At 38.9% G+C, this 17,504-nt stretch overlaps 1 pseudogene; it reads left to right on the top strand.

Annotated features, from left to right (window-relative positions):
• The window catches only part of LOC119804345, a 193,856-nt pseudogene that overhangs the window by 11,576 nt on the left and 164,776 nt on the right, over window positions 1–17,504 (top strand).

Here is a 17,504-nt window from a genome sequence, read left to right as displayed (position 1 = left end):
TACAGGTGGCCATTGGTGCTCTTCCAGAGCAAGTCTCCCTTCTATAAGCAGAAGCATCTCAGCAGGCCCATGAACTTGAACTCTAGATCTCCTGACTCTATATCCCAAGTGCTGACACTGCAACTATGCAGACCACCACCTCCAGCTTTGGAAGAAAATCCATAATAGAAAGGAAGATCAAGAGCAGTGCTCCAGGAAGATGACACCAGTTTGAGCATGACATCTTTTTAGAAAACTTATCCTACTTGGATTTTTCAGATGATGAATTTGTCACATTTTGTAAGATGTCAACTTACATTAAAAATGTAAGGCTTGGAATACAATCTCTCAGTGGGCAACTTGAAAACCCTAAGTCAGGGAGGAAAGAAAAACAACTCTGGAGTTAATTTGTAATGGAGTCTTTTCTCACTGCACATAGGTGACTTAGAGTATAGGGCTCATAGATTCCACTACCAGAAACATTTACCAGTGGTTTGTGAGATAAAATGTGCATGTCATCAATGTTCTACAGACTTCATATGCCTTACCTAACTTCATTGTCTGCAATATTTGAAATGCAGCTTTATGTAGTTGGACAAGATTAAGTCCTAGTTCAGAGCCAGGACATAGTCAGGTGGCGATGGCACACGCCTTTAATCCCAGTCCTCAGGAGGCAGAGATACGCAGATCTCTGTGAATTTAGGTCAGCCTAGTCTACCAAGTGAGTTCCAGAACAGGCTCCAAAGTTACACAGGGAAACCCTGTCTTGAAAAACAAAGCAAAACAAAGATAAGTCAATCTGAGTGATTAGATGTCCCATACATGCTTTTACTCTCAGTTGTTATATGCTCTCCTGCCTTTGCTTTGTGTCAAAGATGCCCAGGTTTAGTGTAAGTATAGTCAAAAGTGATAACCACTCCCAATTGGGGTCAAACTGTCACCCAAACTTGCCCACCAAGTTTCCAGCATTGGCAGCAAAAAGATTAACTGAGCCAAGCATTTCTGAGGCAACATGAAGTGACTATCATACAACGTGATTGTCACACAAAATAAACAAAGGTCACACTCTTTGTAAGGGATCCAGGCCACTGCCATCAATCTCTATCTTATTCTGTAAACTACAGGTGATATATACAGTTAAAACTAAACCAATAATAACCATTTTGCTTTAATGAGAAATATAGAAATAAATACGCATTGTATTTGAGCTGTCTCCTTGTTAGCGTTACTTTTATAAGTAAACTTTTACTTTTTAAGAAAAATGTCCAATATGCCAATAACTAGATTTTCCCCCAAAATAGAACCTGAGCTGAGGTTTCTGTGTGAACACTTTGAGTATATGAGAGCAGGGGCATGGAGAGGGAGGGGAGACATGAGACAAGGAAGAACAGCCAATGCACCAATGTGTAATCTCATGGACTCCTACAGAGGGTGCTTACCCACCTGTAGGCCCATTTCATTTGCTGCATTTCCCCCACTGGCTAAGAGTTGCCCCACATGTATGTTTCCCAACCTCCTTCCAGGTTGATTTTGCCTAAATGTCAAATGCCATACATCTAAGGGGTCACAAAAGTCTCAGGGACTGAAGAGAAAGCTATTTGTAGTTGGTCAGTAACAAGGGTAAGGACTGCATTGAAGCTGGTTAAAGCCTCCTCACTGGTCACCCAGGACTGGCTGAGTGGGATATGAAACCACAGGATCTGAAATGATATACAAGTGCTGTCCTCTATGCCTTGGGTATCCAGAGCCTGCCAACAGAAACGCTGCACTGTGTCACATAAAGGTGATGAATAGAACAGTTCATTTTTATGTACCAAAATTTTTTGAGCTCTCCTACATACTTTAGACATGAACTGTAAAGGTTTGTTCCTTTTCAATTAATGTTAATTAAATTATGCTACTGAGAATGGTTATGATAAGCACTGTGGATCTGATGAAAAATGGATGTTTTATTAGTATTTTATCCTTATTAGCAAGGAAATTCCATTATCATGCCATTGTACATGATTTTGAATAAGCAGCTACTCATAATTATGAAATATAGAGTTGTGGAATCTCATTTAAATAATTCTACCTATTCTCTGAGGTTTTTAATCACATCTGTGGTTTTGTTCAAGACCAAAGATGGCAGGTTTACTTTTTGTGAAAGAAGACAATTTATTTATCAACAAAATCTTATTGTGTCATAATTACTAACATGTCTATTTTCCTTTCTGGCAGTGACTTGAAATATTTTGAAATAAAGAAAATGCTATAACTAAACTTTGTGAATATGCTTCATAATCCTTCTGCTTAGCCATTTGGTACAACTTCACAAGTATATAGTGTTATTAATATCCACCATTTACTGAGTTCTCACAATGAGTGCTAGTCGGTGTAATTGATAAATGCCTTTTAAATACCATTTAATACTCACGGTATTAGTGTTTTTATCCCCATTTCCGAGATAAGAAAACTGAGGCCACATATCAGTAATCATTAGAGCCGGAATTCAAACCAGCGTGATTTCAGTATTAAGGCTGTAGTTCAGCGATTTGTTGTTGTTCAGTAATGACCAGGGAGATCCTGTAATTCTTGGTTATCTTGAGTCCTACAGAAATGTATCCTTTGCTACATCTACATAGCTTAGTGTCTTCTGTCACTGTTCCATCATTCTGGCAACTTAAAGTCATGGACATCCTGTTGAATCTCATTGTTAAATAATAGCTTTTCTCCCCCAGCTATAGTCAAAGCAAATGGCTCAGCTCTGTTTTGAAACATGAGCAGCTCATCCCAGGCAGCAAATTCATCCCCAGGCAAGTGCTAAGCTAGAATACTGTTGTAGCCCTCTCTCTAGTCATTAGATTTTCATCACCCTCACCGATCTTCATTCTCTCCCTTTGTTTTGGCTCTTGCTATTGAGCTCAGGCTGACTTTGAACTTCTCAAACTTGGGATCGTCCTGCCTCCACCTCCCAAGTTCTGGGATCACAAACATGTGCAGTTACATCTGGTTCTCATTTTATGAATTTCTAATGGAATTTCTAAACATGATATTCTTAATTATGATAACAATTTGAAAGCCAGATGCCATTTGGGCCTTTTTCACAGAAATAGTCCACATGGCCTCCCTACTCCCTTTAAAGTGCACATCAACCTCATTCATATTTTCAAATGCCAAATGGAACAATATTCATTAGTATTAAATTCATTAAGTTTTTAAAACTTGTCCCAGTAGGTTCGTGGATACTTAATGTAATGAGTAACCTTAATTTCTTATCCAGCAGAAATGACTCAACCCAGGTAAAATGAAGCCGAGGCAATATTTGTAGACCGTGTGTGACTCAATTCAGAAGCAACCACATTAGCTCTGCCCCAGTCTCAGCAAATGTTTCTCTATAATTGGGAAAGCTTGACCAAATTAGCCTGTATGTCATGAACCAGGACTACTGAAAAGGCCTGGGTTTAATTAATTGACAAGGAGAATATCTGTCTCTTCACATCCTGGTTCTTGTCAGAGCAATGTGTGTTCAAATGGTTCAGCACACCAAGACAGAGGTCAAATCTTTCAGCATGTTTTGCTTCAAGTCTTGAATTGACACATGATACAATGTAGTGGTTAGAAGAAAGAATGTCGCAGTATGAAGAGTGTCCACAGCAATAATTAGCTAGCTGTGTAACAGAGGATTTTTTTTTAACCTTACTGGGAAGTTTTTCTGTGAAATCTTTGGAAGCATTTGCTTTGGGCAGGTTGTTAGCAGGCCTCCTGTAACTGAGAAATGGGCATGTAGTCGGGAGAGCTGAAGAACATAAATGCTACACATGGCAATCAAGAGTCTTTGTGACAGGGGGAAATGCTTTAGAGATACTCATGGGTCTGTCTCAAATCTTTATGTGAACATTGGTCATGGGACACGATGGTACTTTGTGTCAAGGCTGCCTAACTATAGCAAAGAATTCTGTTCTATCAGTGTCACAACAGAATTGAAATTTTCTTCCTATTACTTCATTCTCAGGTTAGGTGATCGGTGGGAATCTCCTATACAGAGTCTCTGGGAAATCAAGACTCCTCCTATGATGTGTTCTGCCATCCACTACCCATAAAAGTCTTTCCCTGGGTCCTCTGCTTCTGGCTGAGAGACAGGGGAAGACAGAATAAAACAGCATTCAGCTGAGCACTGACATACCCTGACTCTGCTCATATCCTGCTGGCAAGAGCTAGTTTTGTGGTTCTGCTTAGATGCAACAAGAAAGGGGAACAAATGGGTGTGCACAAGAAAGGCATTCTATAGGAGAGAGGGTGGGGATGTCTCATTTGATGACTGATACTTACAAATGCTATTATTTTATTTGTTGGCTAATGTGCCAGAGTTTTATTTTATTTTATTTTGTTTTATTGGTTTGTTTTGACTTTTGCCTGTCTACCAATAGGAATGTCCTTGCTTTTCACCATTATATTCTCAGGATCTAGCAGGGTACCTGGGACTTCATAGGCATTCAATTAAAGAATGGTTAAATGAGAGAATATCGCTGCTGTGGTAACAAAGATAAAGGAATAACTCTGGCAGTTTCTTGATCCAAAAAGGCTCTATCTAATGAACCACAGCGTTTCAGTGTGGAAGGGGAACATCATCATAATAGACATACATACTGGTGATAATATATTTTAGAAATATTCCTCAGAAAAAAAGAATATCCAAAAAAAGTCACACTGATTCTGTTTGATGGGCTCTGGAATGGTTCACTAAAAATGTGATATTTGAGTTAATGGAAAGATGGCATTGTCAGATTAAAAAAAAAAAACAGCCAAGAAAAGACATCTTGGACCTGGAGAATAACATGCACAAAAGACAGTAGTGCTTTCTCCCTTTGGGAACAGAGAATAATTTGGAACAGTTAGAGTGAAGAGTGCTTGAGGGAACAAGAGATGAGTTTGGGAAGGCAAGCCCTAGCCACGGTGTGTCACTGACAAGTTCTAAGCAAAGAACTGACATTGTCAGATTTGCGTTTTACAAAGTTTATTCTGGCAGCAGTTGGAAGGGTGTTAACGAAGAGGGTCTGGACTGCAGTCAAGGAAAGCAGCTGGGATGCTATAGGAAATGTGAATGGAAGGCTCAGCGATTATTAGGTGCCAGCTCCACAAAATACATTAAATTGTCTCTTCGTTATTCCCAAGGCACAGTATAGAAGCCCTAATGCCACCTTCTTTCCAAAGGATAATTGGCAAACATTTAAAGAATAAGGAAAAAAACATCAATCGCTTGAACTGTGTTGTTGTAAACTATTTTTCATGCTATCACATTTAGTGGGAACCACCCCACAGAAAATAGAATGATTTATTCATATTGCTCAGCACTCCTTAAACTTTCTTCCCTTTCACCTGAGAGATGTTTCTGTGGCCTCAGGTTTATATAATAGGTATACAAATCAAACATTAGCACATGACAAACCATACAGAAGTTTATTTTATAAACAATCCCTTATTATACACAATGCTTTTACCATTTATTAAATGTGAAAACCCAATTTTGCATACTCAGGTGGGTATGTTCATTTATTTTTCTGTAAAGAGTTAAATCTTGACTGAGTGTTTTATACTACTGGACAGAGAGTACCTTCAACAGTTTCAGGTTGACTGCCATTTTGTTTTGTAATCATCAATGCTGAGAATGCTGTGTGGCAGAAATATGTAGTAAAAAATAGCAGAAATATGTTTAGCGCTATTCCAGAAATTGTTGGAAATTCTGCCCTAATCCTAAGCCAAAACACATTTCATCATGGCTAATGAAACTCAAGTAAGACACTCAAATAGCAATTTGTAAAATAAAACATTCTAATGCAATACAGTGCAAAGATGTACTAATTTGATACCCACGCTGAGAAATGATAGCAGGCAATCATTGCAAGTGTCTGTTTTCTCATACTAAGTCATTATACTTCCAAAAGAGTAGAAAGCTTTGCATGTAGAGTAAAATCATGTGATTTAGAACACACAATAGCCTCACAGCAGCTGAGATGTTCCAGGGTTCATTGGTGTTGCATGGCATGTGCAATAGCTTGAATGTAGCTGGCACCCATAAGCTTATAGAGAGGGGCACTACTAGGAGGTGTGGCTTTCTTGGATTGGGTATGGATGGCCTTGTTGGAGGAAGTATGTCACTGTAGCAGTAGGCTTTGTGGTTTCTTTGGCTCAAGCTTCCCTCAGTGTGACCATCAATCAACTTCTCCTTGCCTCTGAGACAAGGCGTAGGCAGGACTCTTAGCTCCAGCACCACATCTGCCTGTACTCCTCCACACTTCCTGCCATGATGTAATGGACTTAACCTCTGAAACCATAAGTGCGTCCCTGAAATTAAACGTTCTCATTTATAAGAGTTGCCATGGTCATGGTCTCTTCACAGCAATAGAAAGCTAAAGAAGATAATATGGTAACATGCAACCAAGGATACAGTGGAGCTACTTATATGGGCAATGCCAAAAGTACATCAGATTCCTTATACCTTTTTTTTCTTCTTGAGAAAAGTTTTGTGTAGACCAGTCTGGCCTCAAACTCACCATGTTAACAGACTGTGCAAATTCACTCTGTAACTAAGGATAACCTTGAACTTCTGTTCTTCCTGCCTCCACCTCTCAGGTTCTGGGGTTATATGTGTATGTCACCCAAGCCTAGTTTATCATTTATGGTATGTTGGGGCTAGAACCCAAGGCCTAATGCATGCTAGGCCAGAACTCTCTCAGTTGAGTGAAATTCCCAGGCCAGAGTTCATTACACTTTTGGTTTTTTAGTTAATTTTTGGTTTTTGGACTTTCAGAACACTTTCATGGTTAACAAATCTACTGTGACTTCTATACGCACTTATGCTACTCTGTATGGGGTTGAACCCACAGTTTAAGAAGCTATGAATAGATCATTTCTTTGTGATTTTTTTTGTTGAAATTCGGTTTTCCTTGCCCTTTTTAACAAAGGACATTCCATGTCTGTCATCTTTTAAACTGTTGTGCATGCAGAGATGGGGCTCTTTGCCCTCTCTGTGGCCTTGCCTCAACCTTTTTTTTCTGTAAAAATAGACATTTGTTAACTGTGTCTCAATGTTGTCTTTATAGATGGGAAACACTCCTAAATTTCTTCTTGCTCTGAGTGATGCTGGCATGGAGGAGCTGAGAAATGAAAACCTTTCGACGACTCCACTGCACTGAATGTGTTGGGAGTTTATCTTCTACTATCTACACAAATCTGAAAAGAAAAGAACGTAAGCTTTCCAGTCAGCTCTGGACTAAGGCTTAGCTTTGCCGCTTATTTCCGGTATAACCTTGGGCAGGTCATTTCACCACTGCTTCGTGGAGGGGATGCAAAATGTAAAAAAAGCTAATGTTGGGACATTGCTTCAGGGCTCAATTAATAGGAATTGTATTTCCCTCTCCAGAGCCCTCATTGGCCCTCAGCCCATTACATGCCCTCGAAGTAACCCATATTGCCCCTTTCATCTTCCTATCAGCATTGCACTTTAACTTACATTCATGTATGATGATTCAAGGATCACCCCCACCACCCGTCATCTTCTTTAGTTTGGTTGATTCAATAGTATTTTTATCTTAATTTTGTTTACAAAGACACAATACTATTATATGGCTCAGCCCAGCCTCCGACTCACAAGCTTCTTGCCTAATACTTCTGAGTACTGACATTTTAAGTGTGCATCACCTTGCCTAGCTTCCTTTTCATATGTGTTTGCCTTTTCTTACGTGTGGGTTTAGGACCACTAATACAGGTGCCTAAGGAGGCCAGAAGATGAAGCTGAAGTCACAGGTGGCTATGAGCTACCTGAAATGAATGCCGGGAACAAAACTCAGGTCTTCTGGAAGTGCACTATGAGTTCTTAGTGCTGAGCCATCTACACAGCCCGGCATATATCTTTTTATGGAATACATTTTATACAATATTCTGTGACATGACATCATAGTCTGGTCAGTTCTCCCAGTTGGCTATTCTCCTCTTAGCTCTCTCTCCATTTCTGTCTCTCGTTACTGTGTGTGTGTGTGTGTGTGTGTGTGTGTGTGTGTGTGTGTGTGACATGTGTGTGCTACGTGTGTACACATGTGATTGGAGGCTAGCTGCAAACTTCAGGTGTTATTCCTCTGGAGCAAGCCAGTGAGTGTTTTCCAGTAGCCCATCAGCCTGTGGCTCACTGATTAGGCTAGGCTGGCCAACTAGCTAGCAAGCTCTGCATCTGTTTCTTCTTCCCCTGAACTAGGATTTCAAGCAAGTGTCACTTTGTGTGTGTGTGTTGGGGGGAGGGGGATTGTCTGTTTTCCCATGGGTTCTGAGGATTGAGCTCATGTCCTTTCAAAATGAGCTTTTACTAACTGAGCTATCTTATCTCCCCACCTATCTCATAGCATTTTTCTGCCTTTTCTTATCTCTTGGAAGTTTATTTCCTAAACCAAGTCTAGAGACATGTACCTGTAGTTCCAATGCTTGGAAGCAGAAAGATCAAGCGTTCACTCAACTCCAGACATGATCATGGCTCTCCTGGATTCAAGACTCTCAAGAAACAAAGAGGGTACATCCTTACCAATAGTAAGTTAGATTAGTTATAAAAGTAAATCATTAAGAACAATTTCTCCATTGTTCCCTTGCACACATGCTTTGTCTTATAAGCTTCCCTAATTAAGTAATCCTACCATGATGTGGTTTGTGATAACTTTTTGTTGATTTTTTAAAAATATATTTTGCTTCATTTTCTGAAAGCCTGGACTCCTGGTTTTCTCCCATCCATGAGACAATTTCAAGGAAATTGTGATTTTCAAGTTTTTCCAGTTCACTACCCACAACTTAACTTTCTTTTTAGTGGGTGTTAATACTTTGGGTTCAATCTGCTTGCCCTGAACTTTGATGGAGGTTTCAACATTTTAAAGCTGTTTTTCAACTCCCACATACCTAGCTATTCTTGGCCCATAATAATTTCATTTGGGGTCTGGCTCTGTTAATTTTTAGTTAACCTTTAAGTAACACTACAAACATCTTTTCTTATTCTTCCTACTCAATTGCTTTGGTACTATGCACTGTGGTGTGTGTGTGTGTGTGTGTGTGTGTGTGTGTTAAAGACTCTTGTTTATTTTAAGTAACTTTTATTTTATTTCTTTATTCTACACATAGAACAGGAACCACCACACTCTGCATTTCTTCCTATATACATTAAATGTAATTTAGGATATTAGTCAGTTTTGAAGTAATTTAGAAACTGGGGATTATTTCAGTGATTGCAACATTCCCATCCTTTGATAATGTGGTTGACAAGTACTTCACAAATACGAGCCCTGATGCCAGCCTTCAACAAAGACCCATTTCCAAAACCAGTGAATTATGCTCAGAGAAAAGAATACAATTTTTTTATTTTATTGAAATTCCCGTGATAATGCCTTTAGCGATTTTGTATTCAGTTCAACAACCCCAAATCAAAAATCTCAACAGATATTTCTGAGTGCCTACTGTTTACTTCTATCATTATGCATAGGCTCTATCTAATTTCCACAGTATATTTTAATATTAATGAAGAAGGTAGAGGGAAATCTGAGCATTACTTTTCTCATTGAGTAAAAACAAAGACTGCTAGAAGTTTTTAAGTCTTCAAACAACTCCAGGGGAAATATTGATGTTAATCTCACATATATCTTTCAACTCAACAGAAAAAAAGTCAACATCTGGTCAGAAGACAGAGAAAAATCAGAAAAGGACTTTGAGTTACTTAGGTAATAACCAAAGGCTGTTAAATGTACTGGTGTTCCTTGACCAACCTTCCTGGTTAACCTATGCCATCAAAATATATGCAGATATGTGGGTTCTATTTCCTGCATCACTGCATGATCCATGAGTTTTGCATTCCAGTCTAGTCATAGGAAATAATTCAGGCATTCAAAGAAATACATACTTTCTACTCACAGACTGTTGTGGTTTAAGATGATTTGTCTCCACTAAATTCATGTTAAGGCTTCAACCCTGATTTAACTGTGTCAAGTCATAATATGATCATTAAGAGATATTTAGGCAATTCAAGTTCAATTCTCATGAATGGATTAATGTATTTCTTGCAAGAGTGGGTTAGTTACCAGAACAGTGGACTGTTATAAAACAAATTTGGCTTCTTTGGTTCTCTCATGCTTCTCTTTCTCAAGTACTCTCTTGCCCTTTCCCCTTAAGGTCCTCTGGTGACATAGGCTAAGAAAATGTTGGTACCATGCTCTTAGACCTCAAGAGCCATGAGACAAAATAAATCACTTTACTTTTTAAATATATTTTTAAATTAACTAGAATTACATCACTTTTTTCCTCCTTCTAGCTCCCTCCCAGGTATACCTCTTCAATCCCTCCCATTCCTCTCAAATTAATAGCCTCTTTATCTTTGAGTCTTATTGTTACATACATATACATCTATATATTATCAGATATCTCACAGTATCACAGTGCTTGTACTCAAGTAACCATTACATAGTAGCCTGATACTCCCACAGTGACGGATTATATAATAATAATGATTAATAACAATAATAAAAGAAGAGCATGACTGCTCCTAGGTATGGTGGAGGAGAAAGTTGATTGTATATAAAAGGGAGAATACAGCCAGATACAAGGACATCTGGAAGAGTTCAGAGTGAACATAACCTTGAGCCAGGACGTATGAAGAGAGGGGGTAGGAGAGAGGAAACAGGAGCTGCCAACCAAGAGAGGGCACGTGGGCCTAGAGACTGGGTTCTTTAAGGGCCAGATGACCTGGAGGAAGGAAAGACCAGCCCAGTACCTGGGGTAGGGAGTCAGGTATGCCACCCAGGAGGGCCCTGTAATAGGTGGAAACACAGAGATGCTGGGAGAACATCGGCTTTGATATGTTAATGAGCACCTCAGTTAGCCATTTGTCCTGGGTTTGAGATTTCAGTGCCAAAGTCATTCAACCACTAAAGCTTGGTATTATCTCACACCATTAAAGAAGGGTGAATAGAGTAGAACTGTGAGGAATTTCTTTATTCTATCAAAGATCATTGGCTATCCAAACACTCATATTTCCTGAACCTTTTCCCTTCCCCAATGTGCCAATTTGCCAGTCACATTAGATTGTCATGTTCAGCTCTCACCAATCAATCACATGAGATGCTGTCACCACTTACAGCAGAGACATGAGATGGATGTCATCTTGGCCAGGTGTGTCTGTTACTCTGGTTTGGGTATTAAAGCACTCCTTTTTACAGAAAGAATTGCCTGTTGAGCTATTGCCCTTCGTGTGTTTCTTTGGGCTATATTGGGATTATTCTTTTTTCTAACACTATAAATTATAAAATATGAGAAACAGACTACAACAATACATTTGCTATAGTCAATTGTAATAGTTGTTCAAGCTTATTGTTGATTATTGTTAATCTCTCCCTGTGCCTGATCCACGAATTAAATGTTAATTAACATAAGCATATATTTTCAGAAATTATAAAGAAAAATAAGGTCATGGGAAAGGAGCTGGCACAAATGAACTTTGCTGGGAGATGGGGCCCTGAAGATGGATAGCCTCTTTCCTGTCCAGAAAAAAAGATGCACTAGGAGAGATGGCTTACATAGCATGACAATGTGTCTGAAAGAAAGAACCTTCAAATCCCCCAAATAAAAGCTTTTGATATTTTGCGGTTTGGAGAGAGGTTGTTTGTTTTTTGATTGTTAGAGGTTTTCAAGAAAGTGGCAGGAAGTTCCAAAATATGAGATTTGGTCTGGCCTAGATGTCAAGGGACAAAAGGCAGGAGGTATATTACAGTTACAAGGGGGAGGTCCTGAGCTTGATTTTCCTGCTAAGACTGGAGGACTGATTCTTCTCAGCAAGTACTGGTCAGTTCTTCATTCTAAGGATGAAATTCAGAAGGTGGGAAACATGACCTGATTTCTTAGAGGGTCAGAAAGGCAGCTAGAGTGTCTGTGATCAAACCCCTATGTATAGGAAAAATATAGAATATATGTGGTTCAATACTATTCAGTTTTACAAATCCAATTGAGACCTTGGAATGTATCCTGAAGATAAAAGAAGGCTTATATCAAGAAACCAGTGACTTGCTGTAAATTCCCACAACTTAGAAGTTGTATATTTAGGGTTCAGTAGGCTCCTTTATATTGGAAAGCCTGAGAACTTCAAAACCATGCACCCACTGCTCCTTCAGTTTTAATTTATTCTTTTACTCATGTGTGTTTGGAGATAGAGTCTTGTGTCTTAGCCTATGCTTTCCTCAAATCAGAATCCTCTTGCCTCAGCCTCCTGAATACAAAGTTCTGGAATTACAGAGATACACCACTTACTCCTAACTGTTATATTTTCCTGGAATTCCATTTTCTTATAGGTGTTTTCTAGAAAATAATTTTCCAGAAGTCACAATAAAGTCTAGATTCTACTTCGTTTTCATATAAAGTCTAAGGATAAATAAAAACTTATTTAAGATATTAGTCAGATTTCTATAACTATAACACAATTAGAGAATCAATTTGTAAAATGGAAAAGTTTATTCTAGCTCATGGTTTGGGAAATTTCAGTTCACGTGGTGAGACAGCACAACACTGCAGGAGTGCCAGCATATTAGTTAGGGTTCTTGAGAGTAACAGAATTTACAGAATGAATGTATGTATATGTATGTATGTATGTATATATATATATATATATATATATATATATATATATACACACACACATGCGTATATATGGAGATTTATTAGAATGACATACAGGCTGCAGTCCAGCTAGTCCAACATCTACCAACAGTTCAGTCCATAGTGATGGATGACTCAGCTGGTCTTCATTATGTGCTGGAATTCTGACAAAGTAGGCTTTAATGCCAGGGAAGGAAAGGACTTGCTAGGGAGAGTACTAGAAAGCAGGCAAAAAAAAGAGCAAGCTCACTCCCCACCATCCTATATATAGGCTACCAGCAGAAGGTGTGGTCCAGATCAAAGGGGGAATCTTCCCATCTCAAAAGATCTGGATTAAAGAGGGGGTCTCCCCACAACAAAGATCCAGATTAGAAGTAAGTCTTTCCACTTCTAATGATTTAATTAAGGAAAAAAAATCCCTCACAGGTATGCCCAGCCATTAGGGTTTTGGTTAATTGCAACTTCCCAACCACCTGGGTTTTAGTTAATTCCAGCTGCCCAACTATTTTGATTTTTGTTAATTCCACATATATTAAGTTGTCAACCAACTAAAGCCGTCATATCCAGAAAGCAATGAAAAGCAAACAAAAGGGCTGAGGAGCCCTTAGGATGCACCAGGGCACGCTCTCAATGATATTAAGACCTCCTACTAGGCCCTACCACTTAAAGCTTCTACTACATTCAAATAGTACAACTCTGGAGGCTAAACCTTTAACATACAGGCCTTTGGAGGTCACTTAAGAGCAGCCTAATTTTCTTTTTGGCTAGGGGGTGATGTTTTGGGGGGTCACCTTCACATAATTACTAATTTATAACTCAGTAGCTATATATTCTGCTAGATTTTGATATATGCTTATTGAGCTACATTTTGAACTAATAAACTTGTGGTAATAGGTGAAAAACTGTCAAAATGTGGTTTTAAAAATCATATCAAAATGGCTAGAAAAGGACGATCATAAAGAAAGTGGTTGTTGTAGGTCTACTTTGTAGTAATGAGGACAGGACCTTGGTGGGTGAGTCAAAATTATGCTGTTTTGTTATTCAGAAGCAGTAGGTTTGGGACCGATCTGCGGGAATTGTACATTTGTAAATAGAAGTAGGTTAAAGTAATTAATCCTATGTCTTGCAGATCCAACATTTTCTCCCTTAAGAGAGATTACCTAAGGTCCAAGGCAACTAACAACAAGGTGTAATGATAAAGTGGTTGCATTTCTCTGATCTTGGAAAAGTTTATGTGTTCCAGTGTGTGTTAGTCTTTTGTGGCAAAATGTACCAAAGAGTAAGTCTGAATTTGGTGAACCCTCATAGTTTTACTGGAGAGGCATTAATGCTTTTAGAAGCATAAGGTCACAATTGTAAAAGCAGTTCACTTGACGGAGCCCAAAAGCAATTAGATACCATACTGAGAGTGTGAGTAGGGGTAAGATCCTGGTTGATATTTCTGTCGACCTGACAGAAGATAGAGCTATCGAAGAAGCAGAATCTCAGTTGAGGAAAGTGCCTCCATAGAATTGACCTGTAAGCAAGCCTGCAGGGCATTTTCTTGATTTATGATTGATGTGGGAGAGCCCATCATACTAGGGGCGGTGCCAACCCTGGGCAGGTGGCACCCTGGGCAGGTGGTCTTGTAAGAAAGCAGGCTGAATTGAGGACAAGGCATGGAAAACAAGTCAGTAAACAGCACACCTCCATGCCCTTGGCTTCATATCCAGTGAGCAACTTCTTTCCTTGAGTCCTGCCTTGGTTTCCGCAGATGATAGACATGACTTGTAAGCCAATTAAACTCTTTCTTCCCCAAGCTGCTTTTGCTCATGGTGTCTGTCACATCAACAGAAATTGGGGAAGGGGAAGCTTCAATAACATGGGTGGGTGATTTCTCTGTTTCTACTTTCATGTATAATGAAATGAACGTATGAAGAAGAAGCCCTGCCCATTACTTTTGGGGGTATCGTTTTTTAAAATTACAGTGTTATTTAAGCCCCTGGATAAATTACCTCATTTAGGAGTCTTACTCTGACCATTTCATTGCAGAAATGTGTCCTTCATCTGTTCATATGAGAGAAAACATTAAAACAACCTTCATAAAATCATTCACAGAACAGCAAAAATATGGCCCTTCAATCTAATGCCTTGCTAGCACAGTAGAATTAATGTTACTTCAGACCAGAGGTAGAGCACTTATTTTTGTGCCAACCATGGTATTGATAGAACAAAGACATTTTTGTTTTAGATATGAAACTAAAGCACAAAGCATGTAAGTGCTTTGTCGAGTTACCATAGAGAAATCCCCAAACCCATGGAACTCCACGTGTCCACCGACACCAGCACACACTTTCCTTTCCATGTGTCATCCATTCAAGTTATCTAAGGAAAGGCACATTGCCAATCTGAGAACATTGTAATGAAAACTCCTGGCCTGATACTCATAAAGAAAATCCCAGGGACAGATGTTGATCAGCTAAACTAAAAGGTACTACACTCACTAGTACAATCACAAATTCAGCAACAGTTTGGGAAATCTTCAGGGCTCTCATTTCTCTAAGCTGTCTATGAGCACAGAGGTGACCTTTAACTACTAATAAGCCACATGAGCCTGAGTCTGCTCCTTGATTTTAGACATGGAAACTTTAGAAACATACTCAGGTAACAAAAACTTTCAACAACCTGGACCCATGCACTTAATATACAAGACACCACTCATTAAGGATTTATGTATATACCTATAAAATAATATGCTAGTTTCTACTGGGATGATGGCTTCATCCCAACTCCATAAAATCAAAAGTGCCTGCACTCAGGACCTTTCCAAACCTCACTCTGAGTATTTCGTCATCTAGCTGTTCATTGATGTGGGATTCCCCTTTGTATGCTGTGAATATTATTGCTTAATTAATAAACAAAACTGGTTTGGCCTGATAAGGCAAAAGAATAGAGATAGGCAGGAAAAGCTAAACTGGATGCTGGGAGAAAGAAGGACGGAGTCCGAGAGATGCCATGTAGCCTTGCCGGAGACAGACGCTGGAACTTTATCTGGTAAGCCACAGCCATGTGGCTACACACAGAACAATAGAAATGGGTTAAATTAATATGTAAGAGTTAGCCAATAAGAAGCTAGAATTAATGGGCCAAGGAGTGATTTAAATAATATAGTTTCTGTGTGGTTATTTCGGGGCTAAGCTACAGGAAATAAACTAGTGGCCTCCTTTTAAAATACTCATTGTAACAAATTAACAATACTGACTAATCTGTTTACCTGGGCTGAGTGAACTACTCCTGAAAATTGAAACTTGAATAGAGATGGGGTATTGACTTTACTGACCTGTCCAGATCTTGTCTGCTGAACCTGGCATCTGAGGACCTGAAAGAATGGGGCAGACTAGAGTCTAATGCTACAGACAACCTTACTTTAGTTCCAGTGTACTTTTATACACTAATGTAACAAAGAAAGCAATGATCCAAGGAAGGTTGAGTTCAGAAAAACATGATCAGAAAAATGTAAACAAATGCTGGTAAACACATACTAAATGTTAACAGAGCAACCCTTTACCAGAGCTTTCTCAGGATAGACCAGTTTAAACACAATTGCCTGGCACATAGTATAGATTATATCTGGGGAAACATGAAAGAAAGGCAGAAAACCATGTCCAGATTCAGGGCATACTGACCAAATTGGGTTTTGCAGCTATGCTCTGACATTAAATAAGAATTAACACATCTTATAAATTGAATGTATATGTTTGTCACAGGAAGCACAAAATCACAACCAAGAACAAAATGCACCTGAGGTAAAAGGCCCCTGCCTTTTTTTCCTGGAGCTTCTCTTATAGTTACTTAAGGCATTGTTCCCCATGAGTCACTCTTTGAGCATGCTCCAAAAGGGGGAAATTGACAATGTTTGTCAGATCATACTAAAATTATAGGTTACCTGAGAAGCTAGTTGGATTGGCTTTTGAAGTATGTGGGGGAGCACCATATAGGACTGAGCACCTATGTGGTCTGCAGTAACTCTGTTAATGTCAGAATTGAATTGAGCTGCAAGGCAACTAACTAGTATCAGAGAATTACTTGGTGTAAAACAAGCAAAGCAGCAACAATGCGAAAAGGAACAACAACAAAAACCAAGAACAACTATTTGGTCTCCAAAATATTCTATGTTGTGTGTTAAGCATATAGATTCAACAACGACAAAAAATCCATTTTTCTCTATATAATGTTCTGTGTAGAAACACAGACCAAAGATTTAGAAACACTATACCCCTTTAGGAAGAAAAAGTCATTTATCAAGTTTTTCTACTGCTAAAAAATGTCGCCTTGATGGATATGGCTAAACAGAGCATTGAAGGAATGGAAAGGTCTGTCGTTTCTAGAAATAAACTTGTTGAGTTTTCCCCGTTTCCAAACTTAGTCAAAGTAATATAGTTTTAATAAATACAGACCTAATGGAATAGCATTATTTGAGCTTATGAATTGTTAAGCCTATTTTTGTAATGATTAATGATGAATCTTTTCATAAAGCTGAGGCGATTCATCATCGGAGCAGCATGGATTTACAAAACAGGTGTGCTGGAAGTCTACAAACTCCATAATACCAAGTTTTCCGCTCTGTAATTTGAGGGTTTCCAAGCCACCTGCAAACAGGAACAGAGCAAGGCAAGTAGGCAGTAGCTGTACTCAGCTCCCCGCCTTCTCACATCTTCACAGGATCTAATACATTCATCTCTAACAAACTTCAAATGACAGGTAGAGTCCAATTTCAAAAGAGGTCCAGCAGTGGTATCTGAAAAGATTGTACAATTTTTATAGCAGTGTTTTTCTTTCAAATATTTTGTCCCTGCTGTGCTATTTTAAAGGATTTAAAAGAAAGAGAAGAGAGACAA

Source organism: Arvicola amphibius, chromosome X (genome assembly GCF_903992535.2).
Source record: "Arvicola amphibius chromosome X, mArvAmp1.2, whole genome shotgun sequence".
Classification (NCBI taxonomy): domain Eukaryota; kingdom Metazoa; phylum Chordata; class Mammalia; order Rodentia; family Cricetidae; genus Arvicola; species Arvicola amphibius.
This window is presented reverse-complemented; position numbering and strand designations above follow the sequence as displayed.